Consider the following 15,078-nt stretch of genomic DNA (forward strand, 5'->3'; position numbering starts at 1 on the left):
CAAGCAACAGGACGGCAGAAATCTGTCTGACAGGTGGTAGCAGCAGAGGCTGCCTGGAAAACCTCAGAAGGCTGGAATAGCAATACAGGGGGTCATCTAAGGAGTCCCCAGGGTACATGGAATTATACACCCACTACTTGCAAAAGCCTTTGGGTATGATTCCAACATGTTTGATACCAAACATGCCTATGTTCGGAGTTACCATTATGTAGCTGCACATAGGTACTGTCCTATGTCCAGTACACGAGTTAAAATGGCATCCCTACACTCACAAAGTCCGGAAAAATGGTCCTGAAGGTCGTGGGGACACCTCTACTAATGCGGGGGTGTCCTCACACACAGGTACTCTGCACCCTGCCCTCAGGGCTGGAGGGCCTGCTATAGGGATGACTGTTAGTGCGAGCACTGTAAATGGCAGACTGCAATGGCAGTTCTGCAGTAGCCTTTGCATGGGCTTCCTATGGGTGGCAAAAGAAATGCTGCAGCCCACGAGGAAGTCCTGTACAATGATGTTTATGCAGTGCACCAAACACAGGTTACTTTAATAGCTAATAGATATATTACTGCCATTGTATGTGGCAACAAATCCAATGTTAAGCTCTCTGGGGCGCATCCATTCATATACCTTGTTGTTAAAGTCATCCAAGATATTTGCAGCTATATGGGATTTCTCCATGGTGAGCATAGCTACTGTTGCATGCTTCTGAACACCATTAACAATTTCAGCTGTGCCAACATCTGCAGATATCATTTCTCTACCCCCCACAAAAGAGATCCAGTGTGCAGTGATGCACATGTAATCAGTGGGATGGCAACCAGTGCTTTAAATGGGCCGGTACTGTCCGGTACTGAGTACCGGCACTTTTTTATTTTGAGAGGGTGAGTACCGGCACATCTCAGGAAAAACGTAATACTTTTAATTGGAGAGTACCGGCACTTCTCAGAAACAAGCAGGTACTCTGGCACAGAGTACCGGCACTTTATTTTTTCCATTTCAAGCACTGATGGCAACTAGTCCACATTTCTGTCATCGGGTGGATTGTGCGGACAGCACCCTGCTGCAAAGCTTGTCCAACCAATTCCAGCACATCTTAGTGTAGCCCTGGTACAGCAACTCTGGCGAAAGGTCCGGCTGCGAACCTTCCATTTCACGTTAGAAAACCCACTCTTTCCACAAAAGAAAAAGGGAGGAGGTCCAATGCTAACATTTTAGCCAGCTTCCTGTTGTACAAATGTGCAGTTGGGTAATTGAGTTAGCATTGACTCTCCTTCCTAGACATGGCAGTAATAGTAGCCTGGATTTTTTTCTTTTCTGGTGCCATTGATGCAGGTGAGTTAGAAGGTGGTGGTAGGCTCAATGTGTGTCTCGGGGACAGTCAAAGTAGGTTCTTGCCTTGGTGTTTCAACCTGACTCTGAGTCTTCCTGTCCCATTGCAATGTTGGTGATGTGGGCAACAATACTACTGCACTGCAGTAGATAGGCTGGTTTTTGTAATTAAAATGTCACCCTCTTCTTCACCTTCAACTTCCACCATTATCGGATCAGATTCCTTGCTTTCAACACCTTCACTAACACCACTTGTAGGCTTTTCCTTTTGGCTGCTAAGGTGCACCTCCCAGTGGATTGTGTGGTGTTTTCTCAAATGGGTTGTTTGGCCTCCGGTTCCATAGTCTATACCAAGCTTACCCTGACTAACACTTGCTTAGCAAATGAAGCTTATGGCAATTTTTGGCTTCTTTTCACTAACCGTAAAGAAGTTATCCCAAACTGGGGAGTTCAGCTTTCTAACACTGGTGCCACTGCCAAAGTCTGAATAAGTGGCGGTAAGTGGATATTATTTTGATGATGTATGTTTATCTGCAGAGCCTTCTTCTGCTGAGGTTTCTGTGTATGTAGGTCGCTCCCGGGGCCTTGTAAATATGGAAGATGGTGGAGGTGGAGGTGGTGGTTTTGGTGCCACACCTCTCGGAGCAGGTTGAGAAGATGGGGTAATGTTTCACTCCACTGCAGTTGGGCTGACATCCATGATGACTGGCTAGTCATCAGATTCGTCATCCTCCTCTTCTTCATCCATAACTCTAGGGCTTTCAGGAACCTTCCTTTTCATTTCTGCCTCTCCTGGCATGCCTCAGACTGAGGTGGCATCCAAGTGGACTCTTGAGGGGAGCTTGAGGAAGAACATGGTGGAGATCTGAAAGACAGTGAATCTTGTGAAAGTGGGGCTTCATCTGCTTCCTCTACATGAAGCTCAACATCCTCTTACTTCAGGAGGAACTGCTATTGCTGGCTGCGGCTGTTGTTGTTCACTGGCCTGAGTTTCCAGCAAAGAATGAGTACTACTTTGAGAAAGAGATAAGTCCAATTCAACGTCACTGCTCGTCGCCCTTCCTGTGATTAGAGAGGCTGCTTATGTGCCAGACATGGGCTTGGGTCTAGTTTGGAATGGGGCCGCTGATGTGGGAGTGGTGCTACCAGCTTGCTCCCCAGAGGCTGGTGCGGTCTTTACCCAAAAAAGGTCTGGGGCAACATACCAGTGATGAGAAGCTCCTTCTTATCACTGGCCGTTTTCTTGGTAGCAGCTTTCTTTGGGGCCATCTTGGAGCTGTCAGTTGGCAGTAGCACTTAGCTTCACAAGCTGAAGAGATGTCCGTGTGGTCATGAGTGTGGTCATGTGTCACGTCGAGCACAGGCCTTCTGTCTTACAGGACTGTGGGTGATGTCTCTTTCTCTTCGTGCACCTATAAGCTTTACCTGTCTGCATCAAGTTGGCATGCAGCACTGAGGGAGGTGCTGGTGACAAATGGAATAATAATCCTTGAATAATGTAATGTAGTACAACTGTACGCTTATGGCAGACATGGAGCTAATGGGGAAAATACAAATTAAATAAAAATAAAATACAATATGTAATTTATTTACAAAAATCAAACAACAAGAATTAAAAAATATATATATATTATTTTTGACTGATATAAATTTAAATTAAATGAAGATTGTGAAAAAATTTGAAAAAAAAGTAATGCCTTTTTTTTAATATAGATTTCAATTGCTGATGTACTAAGGGAAGGGAAGAGGACTAGCATGAAAAACCACAGGGATTTGGGGAAGGCAAGGATTGGTGGAGGTGAAAAATTCAAAAAAAGCATATAATAAAATACAAAAAACTGCTCATACAGTAAATTTACTAATAAGCATTGACCTACTAGGACTAAATAACACACAAAATGGGCGCCAGCCACATGGTCAAACAACAACCAGCAAGGAGGTTTAGCCACCACAACAAAGAAGAACACTTGCAGATCTAAAGCACACTGGCTGTCTACACTAAATGGCCACCAGCCACATGGTCAAACAACGGACAGCAAGGAGGCATGGCCACCATAACAAAGAAGAACAAAAGCAGCCCTAAAGCACGCTGGCTGCCTACACAAAATTACCGTCAGCCACATAGTCAAACAACAACCAGCAAGGAGGCATGACCACCACAACAAAGAAGAACACATGCAGTCCTAAAGCACACTGGCTGCCTACACAAAATGGCCGCCAGCCACATAGTCAAACAACAGCAAGCAAGGAGACATGGCCACCACAGAAAGAAGAACACATGCAGGCCTAAAGCACACTGACTGCCCACACAAAACTGCTGCTAGTCACATGGTCAAACAACAACCAGCAAGGAGGCATGGCCACCACAACAAAGAAGAACACATGCAGGCCTAAAGTACAGTGGCTGCCTACACAAAATGGCTGCCAGCCATATGGTCAAACAACAACCAGCAAGGAGGCAAGGCCACCACAACAAAGAAGAACACATGCAGGCCTAAAGCACACTGGCTGTCAACACAAAATGGCTGCCAGCCACATGGTTAAACAACAATCAGCAAGGAGGAATGGCCACCACAACAAAGAAGAACACATGCAGCCCTAAAGCACACTGGCTGCCTATACAAAATGCCCGCCAGCCACTTAGTCAAACAACAACAAGCAAGGAGACATGGCCACCACAGAAAGAAGAACACATGTAGGCCTAAAGCACAATAACTGCCTGTAGGAGGCTGGCCTGGCTTATAGTGGATACCTGTTAAGGAGACCAGATCCTCGGGGCTTGTGCATGTTCCCAACATGTCCACCTCTTGGCAGCTCCAAACTCCACTAGATATATAGCACAGAGTTGAAGAATGGACAAGTGGGAGAATGGGTTTTGGATTGGGAACAGCAGGAAAGGAGACCTGTGAAAGCAAGAGTTAAACAACACAATTGCAAGATTGATCACAATGACTTTCAATAAGTTTTGTTTCAAATAAACACTTATGCTGAAAACATGAATGGCCTAAGGCTTCACTATAACTAGGCCTCAAGAATCTAGGTACCTGGAAATCAAGAAAGGCTATGCAAGGTTTTCTCATGAACATTCCAGAATTAACATATTATAATTTGAACAATAAACTCTCTCCAAAATACTTCTTAGAATAATCTCTGCATTTTAGCAAGAATCAAAGAGCACATGTTTTTTTCTCTGCATGAATGAACTGTACAAGTTCCATGAATAACACTTCTACGTCACCCTCTGATTAAGAGTTTCAAGACCCAAATGTTCAGGGAATATTATGCACTTTAATCAAAACTGCACATCTAGGTTTCAATGTCTAGAAATGATCGTGCACTCCGCCGATCTGTATTTCAAAAGTTAAACACCAGGAAAGAATTGCGCACTCTGTTGCCGATTCGAACATCTAGATTCACATGCAATGAAATGATCGAGCACAACGATGATCTATGATTCAAGAGTTGAATGCTGGGAAAGAATCATGCACACTGTTGCCAATTTGGAATTCACAACACAAATGCCATGAAATGATCGCGCACACTGCCGATCTGAATGCCAAGAAGTAAATGCCTGGAAGGAATCACGCACCCTGTTGCCGGTTCGGAATTCACGATCCAAATGCCATGAAATGATCGCACACACTGCCAATCTGAATATCAAGAAGTAAATGCCTGGAATGAATCGCGCACACTGTTGCCGATTCGGAATTCACAATACAAATGCCATGAAATGATTGCGCACACTACCGATCTGAATGCCAATAAGTAAATGCCTGGAATGAATCGCGCACACTGTTGCCGATTCGGAATTCACAATACAAATGCCATGAAATGATCGCACACTATCGATCTGAATGGCAAGAATTAAATGCCTGGAATGAATCGCGCACACTGCTGCCGATTCGGAATTCACAACACAAATGCCATGAAATGATCGCGCACACTACCGATCTGAATGCCAAGAATTAAATGCCTGGAATGAATCGCGCACACTGTTGCCGATTCGGAATTCACGATACAAATGCCATGAAATGATCGCACACACTGCCGATCTGAATGCCAAGAAGTAAATGTCTGGAATGAATTGCGCACACTGTTGCCGATTCGGAATTCATGATACAAATGCCAAGAAAACAATCGCACACTCGATTTCAAGTTTAGGCCCAAAACTCGAGTGTCACTGGAAAACGGAGTCGGGGGCCTAACCCAACCTCCGCCTTACCGCCCTGCTTGAAGATCAACAAATAAACAAGTGCAGGCCTGGAAATGACTGGACAGGCCTCCAGGACAGGAGCTCTGGAAAATGCTGCTGCTCTGCACCGGGACCTCTGAATAGTGAGCACGTGGAGCTGGGCTCGCTCCATTATATAGAGCCAAGCACCGTCCACGAGCCACACCCAAACATGCTGCAAGAAAGGCTTCTAGAAAGTCTTAGAATAAAGGACCACACCCTGTAGTCCTGCAAACAAGCCTTGCAAATGAACCATGAATTACAAATAGCATTAATGACTTTTCAAGGTAAAAGCTCTGCAGTGCAAAAGGTTAACATACTGCATAGAAACATAATGCATGAAATATGCCTTTGCATAAGGACTCGGTTTTTCCATTTACATCGCCCGTAGAGCGCGCACTGTCCTGATGTTGACAGTACCTGATGGTACTTACACCTTGTGCCAGGTCCAGTTATCCCTTATTAGTAGATTAGTAGTGTTCTAGCAGCTTAGGCTGACAGAGGTAGCTATGGCAGAGCAGCTTAGGGTGAACTAGGAGACATGCAAAGCTCCTACTATACCACTTATGTCATATAGCACTATTTCATAAGAAAACACAATACTCCGAATTACTAAAAATAAAGGTACTTTATTTTAGTGACAATATGCCAAAAGTATCTCAGAGGATATACTCCCTTTGGAGGTAAGAATTATACACAAAATATACACACAAACCAAAATCAGGTAAGTAAACAGTTAGGAAAATAGTGCAAACACCATAGAACACAATAGGATGCAATAGACCTAGGGGCAACACAAACCATACACTCCAAAAGTTGAATGCAAACCATGAATGGACCCCAGGCCTAGTTTAGTGTCTAGAGGGACGCTGGGAGTGTAGGAAAACGCTAAGGGTGTCCAAGATACCCCACCCCAAGACCCTGAAAAGTAGGAGTAAACTTACCCTACTACCCCAGAAAGACAGTAAAGTCGAGATAGGGGATTTTGCAAAGACAACAACTGACTGCAAAGCACTGAAGACGAATTCCTGGACCTGAGGACCTGTAAAGGAAGGGGACCAAGTCCAAGAGTCACGCAAGTGTCCAGGGGGGGAAGGAGCCCACTAAACCCCGGATGAAGGTGCAAAAGGGCTGCCTCCGGGTGGAAGAAGCTGAAGATTCTGCAACAACGGAAGGTGCCAAGAACTTCTCCTTTGGTCAGAAGATGTCCCATGGTGTGCTGCAGGTTGCAGCGTTGTTTCGACGCAGAAAGACCAAAAGCAAGCCTTGCTAGCTGCAAGAGTCACGGTTGAAGATAATGGGTGCTGCCAGGGCCCACAAAGGATCAGGAGCGCCACTTGGAGGAGGAGACAGAGGGGGCGCTCAGCAACAGAGAGAGCGCACGCAGAAGCAGGCAGCACCCACAAAAGCACTTGAACAGGCGTTCAAGAAATCTGAGCACGGTGGTCGTCTCAGCACAACAAAAGAGGGTCCCACGAAGCCGGTGATCAACTCAGCGAGTTGAGCAATGTAGTACGGAGTGCTGGGGACCTGGGCTGTGCTGTGCACAAAGGAATCCTTGCAAAAGTGCACAGAAGCCCTAGCAGCTGCAGATCATGCAGTACACAGGATTACTGTCTGGGGTGGGGAGGCAAGGACTTACCTCCACCAAATTTGGACAGAAGGACCACTGGACTGCCGGGGTCACTTGGATCCAGCTCCTGTGTTCCAGGGACCATGCTCGTCAAGATGAGAGGGGACCCAGAGGACCGGTGATGCAGAGGTTTGGTGCCTGCGTTAGCAGTGGGAAGATTCCATTGACCCACTGATTTCTTCTTGGCTTCCAGTGCAGGGTGAAGGCAGACAGCCCTCAGAGCATGCACCACCAGGAAACAGTCAAGAAAGCTGGCAGGATGAGGCGCTACAATGTTGCTGGTAGTCTTCTTGCTACTTTGTTGTGGTTTTGCAGGCGTCCTGGAGCAGTCAACGGTCGATCCTTGGCAGACGTCGAGATGCAGAGGAACTCTGGTGAGCTCTTGCATTCGTTATCTGACGAGAAACCCACAGGAGAGCCCTAAATAGCCCTCAGAGGAGGATTGGCTACCTAACAAGGTAAGAGTCTATCAGGAGGGGTCTCTAAGGTCACCTGCTGACACTGGCCATTCAGAGGCCTCCACTGTGTCCTCACACCTCTGCATTCAAGATGGCAGAGGTCTGGGACACACTGGAGGAGCTCTGGGCACCACCCTTGGGGTGGTGATGGACAGGGGAGTGGTCACTCCCCTTTCCTTTGTCCAGTTTTGTGCCAGAGCAGGGGTTGGGGGATCCCTAAACCGGTGTAGACTGGTTTATGCAAGGAGGGCACCATCTGTGCCCTTCAAAGCATTCCCAGAGGCCAGGAGAGGCTACTCCTCTCAGGCCCTTAACACCTATTTCCAAAGGGAGAGGGTGTAACACCCTCTCTCAGAGGAAATCCATTGTTCTGCTTTCCTTGGACTGGGCTGCCCAGACCCCAGGAGGGCAGAAACCTGTCTGAGGGTTGGCAGCAGCGGTAGCTGCAGAGAAAACCCAAGAGGGTTAGTTTGGCAGTACCCGGGGTCCATGCTGAAGCCCCGGGGATGCATGGGATTGGCACCCCAATACCAGATTTGGCTTGGGGGGACAATTCAATGATCTTAGACATTTTACATGGCCATGTTCGGAGTTACCATTGTGAAGCTACATATAGGTATTGACCTATATGTAGTTCACACGTGTAATGGTGTACCCGCACTCACAAAGGCCGGGGAAATTGCCCTGAACAATGTGGGGGCACCTTGGCTAGTGCCAGGGTGCCCTCACACTTAGTACTTTGCACCTAACCTTCACTAAGTGAGGGTTAGACATATAGGTGACTTATAAGTTACTTAAGTGCAGTGTAAAATGGCTGTGAAATAACGTGGATGTTATTTCACTCTGGCTGCAGTGGCAGTCCTGTGTAAGAATTGTCTGAGCTCCCTATGGGTGGCAAAGGAAATGCTGCAGCCCATAGGGATCTCCTGGAACCCCAATACCCTGGGCACCTAGGTACCATATACTAGGGAATTATAAGGGTGTTCCAGTGTGCCAATCTGAATTGGTGAAAATAGTCACTAGCCTGCAATTACAATTTTAAAAGCAGAGAGAGCATAAACACTGAGGTTCTGGTTAGCAGAGCCTCAGTGATATAGTTAGGCACCACAAAGGGAACACATATAGGCCACAACTATGAGCACTGGGGTCCTGGCTAGCAGGATCCCAGTGACACAGGCGAAAACAAACAAACACACAAGTAAAAATTGGGGGTAACATTCCAGGCATACCCCAAGCCATTACTCCATGTCATTTCTCATTAACAATTGCAGGTGCAATGTTCAACATGACAGGCAAAACTACAGTACTTGCTCACAATATGCATTTCCATGCCATTGATGTGGAATCATTTGGCTAAATGCTTGATGCATCTCAATTGTTGTAGGTTCATTACCTGACTGTTGACATGCATCAGGGAGTGACATGCAGAAAGGTTGGAATCAAATGTGATTGTATAAGCTCAGCAATCCAATTAAATTTATGTCTGCATGACAAAAGGGTGCAGTGATGTGTCTTCCTGTTGAAAATCATTTTAAATCCCTCTTCAGATGATGGAGATTCCCTGAGCCACAACAATATTCAATGGACTATTGGCTTTTAGTTATGCAATGCTAGAGGGGTGTTCTCAGCAGTACCAAGCAAAGATAGGTGATTTTCCAAGGCCTAGCTGATTCATTGTGCTATGGATATTTCTGTACAATTCTCTCAGACATTTTTACCAGAGTGTCTCCATTGTACGTCAGTGCAAAATGTGTCATCTGGCAAAGTAACATTAGTACAACTTCCATGAGACTATTCAGACAATGTACATATTGTGAAGTAACTATGAGTTTTTACAGAGTGACCTGGGTGTGTCGCCTTCTTCCTGCTACTGTACTTCCTACTGCAACATGGCCAGTTCCTTATATTTGGCATTGTGTATATATATACATATGCTGATTGCAGGACCTTGTTTTGAATCTATGACAAGGAAGTTGGTATTGCCTTAATAATTGATGCCAACAGGTTAGTGAGGGGTGCCACAAGAGCCAAACCATTCATGGTGACAAGGTCTACTTCTTGATCCATAGGTGTTGTGATTGGACAACTGCACTCATGCAATTGAGGTTGTATGTGAATCTGATTTTCCTGTGTGCAAATGTTTACAGCTCATGTATGTATGTGGTGTAGTAAATGGTGGAGCCACTTTGGAGGACTTTGTGGCGGGGGCTACTGTACATTTTGATAATGTTTTGTGATCAAAACTGTTGTTCAAGGGCGTTGGAGCACATGGAATTATCCAATTTGTATTTGTGATTTCAGCATTATCCAAGGCAAGCAGAGGAGACAGGGCTGACATCAGTGGGGTAACAGCTGGCCACAGTACCTCTAGTTACGAGACAACAGACACAGAAGGACTGTCGAGACGGGGCCACTCACCTGAAAAGCAGGATGTCTACAGGGGCAATGGTATGCCCCCGACCTCCTGGAACACCTCTCGGCACCTCCTGGTGGACACGGAAACCCTGGCAGGTGTCCCAAAAGGAAAGGGGGAGTGGAAGAGAAAGAGACAAAACACTGCCGCGTCTTGCCGGTCCAGCCAGGCACCCTGTATCTTCGGGGGCAGGTCGTTGTTGACAGAGTGATAGTAGAGTTAGTGCACTCAACTTCCTTGAAACTGAATCTCTCTTTCTCATATGGGCACGGGAGCAGTAGAAGAACACCAGGATGCTCCAGAACTTTTCTTGGATAATACTAATAACTGTTGGCACAATTACTAACACTGCATTACGAAAAACCCAAACTGAGTACCATAACAATAAGTACTGAGACACTAGGGCAGGCTTCACAGAGATTCACTGTTGCACACTACAATTAGAACTGTGGTTGCACTTATTGTGTACAAGAAAGACAAACAAGTACATTAATTATATCACATATAACTTTCCTGCAAGCATAGGGGTAAACTAAAAGGAAGAAAAACAATCCAAGAAATACAAATGTCCACTCTGGTTTAAACACTTAGGTTGGCACAGTTTGGTTTGGTTTCACTGTGTGTGAAAAACCCTTCAAAAGCAAAATCCTCAGACCTGAAACACAAGCATGAATGACACAATTTAAATCCAAGAGTTATGCTATTAGAGAAAGAAAAGTCATGTAAATGCTCTTTTAAAATTGCACTGTCACTGTTTGTAGTACTTGAGCTCAAGCAGATATCCTGAATCACATTTAGGCAAATAACTACAATAATAATGTAGAATGTTCAGAAATGCATTTGTCTCTTCAAGATAAGCACTCCCTGGAGAATACTAGTCACTTAGGGGGTCATTCCGACCCCTGGGACCGCGGATGCACCGCCAACAGGCTGGCGGTGCATCCAGGCCAATTCTGACCGCGGCGGTAAAGCCGCGGTCAGAAAAGGGAAACCGGCGGTTTCCCGCCGGTTTTCCCCTGGCCTGAGGAATCCTCCATGGCGGCGCTGCAGGCAGCGCCGCCATGGGGATTCCGACCCCCTTCCCGCCAGCCTGGTTCTGGTGGTTTTGACCGCCAGAACCTTGCTGGCGGAAACGGGTGTTGTGGGGCCCCTGGGGGCCCCTGCAGTGCCCATGCCAATGGCATGGGCACTGCAGGGGGCCCCTAACAGGGCCCCACAAAGATTTTCAGTGTCTGCATAGCAGACACTGAAAATCGCGACGGGTGCAACTGCACCCGTCGCACCCTTTCCACTCCGCCGGCTCCATTCGGAGCCGGCATCCTCGTGGAAGGGGGTTTCCCGCTGGGCGGGTGGGCGGCCTTCTGGCGGTCGTCCGCCGGCCCAGCGGGAAACTCAAAATTACTGCGGCGGTCTTTTGACCGCGCTGCGGTACTCTGTCGGGGAACTTTGGCGGGCGGCCTCCACCGCCCGCCGAAGTCAGAATGCTGGAGGAATGCCTGGTATCAGCTGGTACAGGAACGAAGAAAATAATTGCCTCAAAAGTCCTGAATACGAGGATGACAGCAGGGGCTGGACTGCCAAATCAGATGCTGTGATCAGGAAGCAAAACAAAGCCAAGCAGTTAGGCATGCTTCACTCTCTATTTATAGCCAATTAGGAGAGCACTTGAGTTTCCATATGTGGATAAGTCACCACACCCAATTAGAAGCACATGTCTACACCACACCCAATTAGAAGCACGTCTACACCTGCTCACATTAGCAAACAAGCATTTGTAAAACAAGCATTGATACAACCAATTGTGTAACACAGCACATTATGGGGGTCATTACAACATTGGCGGTAAAAGCCGCTTACTGCCGTGCAGAAGACCGCTAACACACCGCCGTGGCTGCGGAATTCTGCCACAGCTATTAAGAGCCACATCTCGAAATCCGACAAAATTCAGACACCCACACAAGTCCGCCACACCAAAGGTCAGTGATAAACTGGCGATAACAAAACCTCCACCGTCACGCCAACAGAAATACGGCCACACTATCACGACCCACGAATCCACGCGGCAATCTTTCAACCGCAGTATTTTATTGGCGGTACACACCGCCGCGCTCAAAATACACACACACATACAAAACACCGCCACATTGGACAAATCAACCACCCCAGTTTAGACCCAGCCATGTGCAAATCAGTCTTGACCCTGTTCCTCATGGGAACAGTCCAGCCCGAACTGCCAGGCCAGATCCTCCCTGGACCAGAAACAGGCAGCCTGGGACCGGTTTCAGGGTATCACCCTTCATCAGCCAGGCTAGCTTGAATCCAGTGGCACAGTGAGCAAGGGACTGACGTCTGGCCATACCCTTCCCACTTCAGGCAACTTTAGCAACACAAAAGGATGATGGGCAGAGTGCTGAGCAATGCAAACACTCACCCCCAGTCACAGATCTCGGTTTAATCCATTGTTCTTTTGCTCTCCATGCCACTCCAGTTTGGACCCAACCATATGCAAATCAGTCTTGACCCTCTTCCTCATGGGAACAGTCCAGCCCGAACTGCATGGCCATGTCCTCCCTGGACCGGAAACAAGCATCCTGGGACCGGTTTCAAGGTATCACCCTTCATCAGCCAGGCTAGCTTGAATCCAGTGGCACAGTGAGCAAGGGAGCCACGTCTGGGCATACCCTTCCCACTTAGTGCAACTTTAGCAACACAAAAGGATGATGGACGGAGTGCTGAACAATGCAAACACTCACCCCCAGTCACAGATCTGGGTTTAATCTATCGTTCTTTTGCTCACCATGCCACCCCAGTTTGGACCCAACCATATGCAAATCAGTCTTGACCCTCTTCCTTATGGGAACAGTCTGGCCAAAAATTTCAGGCCAGGTCCTTCCTGGACCGGAAACAAACATCCTGGGACCGGTTTCAGGGTATTGCCCTTCATCAGCCAGGCTAGCTTGAATCCAGTGGCACAGTGAGCAAGGGACCCACGTCTGGGAATAACCTTCCCACTTCGGGCAACTTTAGCAACACAAAAGGATGATGGACGGAGTGCTGAACAATGCAAACACTCACCCCCAGTCACAGATCTGGGTTTTTATCCATCGTTCTTTTGCTCACCATGCCACCCCAGTTTGCCCAGACGTGGGTCCCTTGCTCACTGTGCCACTGGATTCAAGCTATTGAGTAGGTAGCAGCAGGGACTAGACTAATGCATGTATGAAGTACAGTGTTAAAGTGTTAAGAGCAGTGTTGGTCTTCTCTCTTAATCCAGATGGAAGAAACTGTTGGACTTGAGAGAGAAAAGGGTATTTTCAAGCCTTTCACAATATTAACAGCATAAGAGTTCACAGCCTCCATTTGGAGACATGACTTGGATCTGGAGTGGAAGTGAAAGCATACATTGATTGTTGTAAATGACCTCATGATTGGCTTTCATGGTGACAAATCAAAATACACACACCTGATACACATACACACACCACACCCACACACCCAATACAATATAAAACACACACCCACATCACCCACAAACCCCTACTACCAAACATTCAGAAAGAAGGCCACAGAGAGACACCACCATCCACAAACTAGCAGCCACAGGCACTCAACACCATCACCCCCACAACTTCCACGCACAAAACACCACCCACCACTACATATCAGCACACTTATCACCACACACACCACCCCACACATCACCCACACCACCCCATGGCACGGCAAAGACACCCCAGGTTCTCGGAGGAGGAGCTCAGGGTCATGGTGGAGGAAATCGTACGGGTAGAGCCACAGCTATTTGGAGCACAGGTGCAGCACACCTCCATAGCTAGGAAGATGGAGCTAGGGCGAAGAATAGTCGACAGGGTCAACGCAGTGGGACAGCACCCAAGAAATAGGGACGACATCAGGAAGAGGTGGAACAACATACGGGGGAAGGTGCGTTCCGTGGTCTCAAGACACCACATTGCGGTACAGCGGACTGGTGGCGGACCCCCACCTCCTCACCCACAACTAACAACATGGGAGGAGCAGGTCTTGGCGATTCTGCATCCTGAGGGCTCCGCAGGTGTCGGTGGAGGAATGGACTCTGGTAAGTCAAACCTTTAACTATCATATCCCCCACCCTACCTGCATGCTATCACAGACCCCCACCCTCGCCCCCTCCCCTATCAATCCAACTCCTCACAAATGTACTAATAACACAAACCACACATCCCAACACCAAGCCCTGCATGACACAACAAAGCATGGACAACCATCACTAAAGCATGCCCACTGCACATACCCATAACACCCCCCTCAACCATCATCACACAATCCCCCACACAGGAATGTTAGCACTGGGGTACACGGTCACCCACCCATTGCACACCATGACACACACAGATGCAATAATCATGCTTTTACACCCCTGCAGGACCACTACCCAACGTCACCAGACAGGAGGGTCCAGACATCTCCACCCCACCCACAGAAGAGGCCCACAGTGATGACAGCAGCTCTGTCCAACTGGATCTAGATGACCAGCCCGGACCATCGTGGGCCTCGGGACAGGCACAGGCCACCATAGACCTTCCACCCTCTGGTAACACCAGCACAGCACCCACCCAGCGGGCCCATACCTCCGTCCCCAGGACACGTCAATCAGCTGTGTGTCCACCACTACAGGGAACCCAGGATAACCCACCACCCCAACAACCACAGGGGCCTGGGGGCAGTGGCAGTGGGCACACGGTCCAGGGGACGGAGGCCCAGGAACACAGGGGAACTGGGAGGGCTGCTGTGCGACAGGGGGCGGACAGGCCAAGGGAACCCACTCTCCACGAGGCCCTCTCCTCCATCATGGGAGCATACAACCACTCCAAGGAGACGATGGCAACGGTCCTGGCCAAGTTTCAGGAGACCCAGCGCATGCAGGAGGAACAGTATTTGGGGTTCAGGGAGGAACTCAGAACCATCAGCTCCACCCTGGGCACCATCGTAGGGGTGCTGAAGGAAATACTGAACACCAGG

This window comes from Pleurodeles waltl, chromosome 3_1, assembly GCF_031143425.1.
Source record: "Pleurodeles waltl isolate 20211129_DDA chromosome 3_1, aPleWal1.hap1.20221129, whole genome shotgun sequence".
NCBI classification, from domain to species: Eukaryota; Metazoa; Chordata; class Amphibia; order Caudata; family Salamandridae; genus Pleurodeles; species Pleurodeles waltl.